Source organism: Salarias fasciatus, chromosome 15 (assembly GCF_902148845.1).
Source record: "Salarias fasciatus chromosome 15, fSalaFa1.1, whole genome shotgun sequence".
NCBI classification, from domain to species: Eukaryota; Metazoa; Chordata; class Actinopteri; order Blenniiformes; family Blenniidae; genus Salarias; species Salarias fasciatus.
In genome coordinates, this window is record NC_043759.1 from 28,175,167 (window position 1) to 28,180,271 (window position 5,105).

Here is a 5,105-nt window from a genome sequence, read left to right on the forward strand (position 1 = left end):
CGTCAAACTGCGAATGGTTCTCAGGCTTATAACTGGGTTTAATGTGAGAATGTGTCTTTTGTTCAGATCATGTCATCTGTTTAGAACTGGAGCCCTCCGTCTCAAGAGGCATCACAATCAGTGTCTAACATCCACATTATAGAGCATCTTCCTTCTATAACTGATGCATTTGAAGCTGAAGAGTGATTAAAACTGTTCCACACTATAAGCCACTGGATTACTGCATCTTTTTGCACATCATTCAGATTTTACAAACCATCACAAATACTCCGAAAGGAGCTGTACTTTGTTGGGAGTTGGTGATGTCTTTCAGAGTGTGTGGGTTCTCTGTGCAGTCAGAGCGTGTTTGGAGTTCTTCTTCTCTCCCCTGGCTGCAGAGGTGACCCTCTGCCACGGTGAGTGTCACTCTGTTTGTTGAGAGGAGGCGGGGGCCGTGCCGGGGGGCATCGCTCTGACAAACACAGCAGATGCCTTACACTAACAAACAGGCCGGCAGGACCAGGGCCGGGGCCGGGGCCGGGGCCGGGGCCGGGGCCGGGGCCGGGGCCGGGGCCGGGGCCGTCCTCTCTGCAGCCGCCGCTCACTGCTTCATCGCACTGCATTTTATTGGTCTGTCATCGACTGTTTACCTCCGTCACCTGCAGCTTCTGCACTTCATATGATTGCCTTTTTTAGTCAAATAAACACACACACACACACACACACACTCACACAATTGTGAATATAGGGATTGTATTCATCCACACAAAGGGGCCATTGTCCGGAGCTTATCACGACATTAAAGCTAAGCTGTTTATGCGCTGCGGACTGCTGGGGCTGTAATCTCAAGTGACTGCAGGGAAAAATGCAGAGAGATGGTGATTCTTCACTCTTCAGCGTGAGTCCGAGTCTGTCCTTCATACCAGGGAGAAAAAGACCTGAAGCTGCTGGCTTAGTCAAACACAACTTCTTTTATTTAATCATCACACACTCCCCACCGTGGAGTGTGTTTGTTGCTTTAATTGTTAGGTTTATCTTCAAACAGCCACCCACTCACACATCCAGTGCATCCACACACACTATGGATGCCAGTGCTCACGCTGGAATGAATCCTGCTTGTTATTATTGGGGAATCTGGGTTCGGCCAAAGTGCACGTGTACGCCTTGGGCTTTGGAATAAGATGCAAACAGACATTTAATTAATCTATCATGAATTTTTCAAAGTTACACTTCTTTCAAACGGGATTATTGTTATTATTATTTAGTGTCTGGGGTTATGGATAAATTATGAGGAGGAACAGGCACAGCTTGGATGCATTTTAATTAATCTGAGACTGCAGGGGAAGTTAAAAAATGACTTTTCATCTTCTGCCAAGTGGCGGACCACCGACAGCAAGCATGCAGCGTCTGCTGCGGATCAGCCGCCACTGCAGGGCTGCAGGGCGGATTGTGTGAGGGTTTGAATGCAGCATCACTTTGACGTTTTCACACACAACTGATGTGAGGTTGTGTTGATGCTTCAACACACCCAGTTCAGCTGAGAGCCTCAGCAGCAATTCATTCCCATCAGTGCCAAACTTGCCGATTACTTTCAGTTTTGTGTAATATATGTTATTCTCCATCAAAAATGTGAAAAATGTCAGTCGAGTGAATTTACACCTGATGACGCGCCATCAACTAACTCCTACAGCAGTGATTCTTCACCTTTTAGCTTTTCGCTGATGACATGATCATAAGATCCAGATGTACGGAAGCAGTGAAACGTCTAAAGAGTGCAGGACAGTGGAGTTGGAGTGACTCCAATGTTCTCATCTTAGTAGAATTTTCATAAAAGACTCCAAATAACAGGAGAACACAAGTACTGCCAGGTTAAAGCATCGCCAAAACAGTGGAATGAGCAAAAACATGTCTCCAGGACTGACATCAGTGCTTTGACAGCAACTGGTGAAACTCAAGTTCAAATGTCTGTGGAGACTTAGAAACAGCGCTGAAGTTGAAAGACACAGTGTTTTGGTCCTGTTTACATGACAACAATTCATTTGAATTTGCATCCTTTTTTAAATTTTTGTTTTGTTTTGTTTCTACGTTCAGATCACAAAGTTTCAAAGGCTGTCAAACACACAGAAACACCAGAATCAATGTAGTTTCATGTCAGACCAGTAGAGGGCGCTCTGTTTTTGGATCACAACCAATCATGGAGTTAGAGAACAGCAAGATATAAAAATTTCCTCTGTTCTTCGTCATAGAACAGATCCACTCAGAATGAAAGAAATGTTCTCCCTGTATGCAGATGATGGTGTGGTAAATGACAGAGAACCTTCACTTTGTTGTAGAAGTTAAATTACAAAGACAGCAGCACAAACACACTCGATCCTGTGTTGTGTTTTCTTCAGTGTACACTGAAAGTGGTGCATTTTGAAAAACTACACACTCTGAAAGCTGCTTTCATAAATAAAATAGACAAACAGCCAAAACAAAACAAAGTCTTTGACTGGGGAACTTCATTCAGTTAAAACAGCTCCTGCCTCATGTATTGATTAAGTTAGTTTTGATTTTTAATGTTGTTTATATAGATTTTCTGAAAGATGAGAAGTGGACTTTTGTGTGTCGAATCTGTGTGTTCAGCTGTAGATCTCTGAAGAACTGAGAAACCTTTGAAAATTCTGCTGCACAGACCTGAATGAGACTATGGGAGGTGGCCAGAGGTCAGTAATCTGTGCCTGTTTTCACAGGAGATTACAAACTGGAGGACTCCCCGAGGGTCACAGGCAAATCCTGGGTAGTTAATGTGTGAGCTACCAGTCCGCATGATCAAAAGCAAGGCATGGATATTAGCTCAGGGCTGCCCAACCCTCATTAAAGGAAGCCATGTAATGAAGCAGTGCAGATATGGTGAGATAACTGAGATATCACAGCTTCATCAGGATGAAGTCATGCTGAGCAGCATTTCCCCCTTAAACTCACACAGCTTCATCGTCAGTGTGTGCAGAGATGTACCCAGGTCACGTTACCCCGCTGACCTTTTGACTGACACGAGCAGGGCTCCTCACCTCAGCACAGCCGTGATGCTGCGGACATGTGTGTGGTGGACCCTGCGGTGGTGAGAAGACCGCCACGGGTGACCTGCTGAGGACGGTGTCTGGTGTGTGATGGATGTGAGGAGGCAGGATACCTGCCTGTGTCTCCCCTCGCTCCTCCTGGCCATTGAAAAGATGTCCAAACCCATCGGGTCAGTCTGTAACCTGAGCTGAGCGGAATGGACTGATCTCCGGCGGCTGTGCCTCTCCGGCGATCGTTCACGTTAAACATGCACGTGAAGCTCTGCTCTTAGAACTAAACTAAACTTTGAATACAAGCTGCTATGATCTTCAGTTCAGTAGGTGCGCCTTGCTGGCCCCACGATGAGCCTCATTCTTGGCCGTAGAGCTCAAACAGAAGACACTTTGGTCCATATTGACATGAAAACTCATATTGCATCATATTACACTCCCAGCAGCTTCAGGATGACTCAACTTCTCAGTCGACCAGCTGAATGTGGCATCAGAGATGGAGGCTCCTCAGACCTCCTCTGGTCCGGTTCAGACTCCTCAGACCTCCTCTGGTCCGGTTCAGACTCCTCAGACCTCCTCTGGTCCGGTTCAGACTCCTCAGACCTCCTCTGGTCCGGTTCAGACTCCTCAGACCTCCTCTGGTCCGGTTCAAACTCCTCAGACTCCTCAGACCTCCTCTGGTCCGGTTCAGACTCCTCAGAATCCTCAGACCTCCTCTGGTCCGGTTCAGACTCCTCAGACCTCTTCTGGTCCGGTTCAGACTCCTCAGACCTCCTCTGGTCCGGTTCAGACTCCTCAGACCTCCTCTGGTCCGGTTCAGACTCCTCAGACCTCCTCTGGTTCGGTTCAGACTCCTCAGACCTCTTCTGGTCCGGTTCAGACTCCTCAGACCTCCTCTGGTCCGGTTCAGACTCCTCAGACCTCCTCTGGTTCGGTTCAGACTCCTCAGACCTCCTCTGGTCCGGTTCAGACTCCTCAGACCTCCTCTGGTCCGGTTCAGACTCCTCAGACCTCCTCTGGTCCGGTTCAGACTCCTCAGACCTCCTCTGGTCCAGGTCTGCTGGTCCTGGTTGGCCTGTAGCCTGAGTTTCCTGCAGGGACCCCCCACTGTGATGAGCAGATGTTCTTCTGTTCACTGCAGGTTGGATCCAGAGGTTCTTTGAGTTCTCGTCATCTTTCTATCTATCTTTCTGTCTACCAGCAGCTCCCCTTCATCATTTCTTCACGCAGAAATGCTTTTATTTGCGACTGACTTCCTCTTTCCTTTTTGAGTAAAGAATTTCAGCTGATATCTTTCTTGCTATGTTGTTATAATATGAAAGCTCGTCTCTAAACATGCTTGACCTCCCCTGCTCTGAGGTGTGGTTTCTTTACAGCTCGTCGGTTTCAGATTAAAACATCTCTGAACGGCGACCCCTGGCTGTGCTCTGCAAACAGCTGCTGCTGCTTGTGCTAACATTAGCAAAGCTAACAGAGCTGTCCAGGAAGGAGATTTATTTCTCTGCAGTGGCTGTAAACACGACACATGGGCTCACTGATAACTGTCCTGTTTTTGTTTTGGAGCCTAACAAGATATTCCGAGCGTCAGAACGTTAGCGTGATAAACAGCAGCGCGGCGCTGACACACAAACACACATCAGAGAGCCTTTCATAGAGCGGCGAGCGGCGCGGCGGCTCTCGTTCCCACATGGCGACTCTCTCAAAGGGAGCTGGACGTGCCTCCAGTGACTGCAGCAGGCCGCCTGTTTACCCAGCAGAGACCGGCGAGGCTGACAGAGGCGTCTGGCGGCTGTTAGCTCTGTAGCGGCGCTAAGCGCTGGTTAGTCAGACCCCCCGTGTCCTCCGACCCTCCTCGTTAAAAACAGCACCGCTGATGCAGGACCGGGCCTCCGACAGCCGCCTCGGCCTGTATGCTGGGTTCCCAGAGCTCACACAACGTTCCAGAGTCGCCCTTCGTGGAGATGACGGGACAGGCGGGACGTCTCAGACGGCTGGACGCTCGGGGAAAAGCTCCAAAACACCGGGATGAAGAACACCCGCGACTCAACAGTGGGTCAAAGTTACAGACTCTGATTT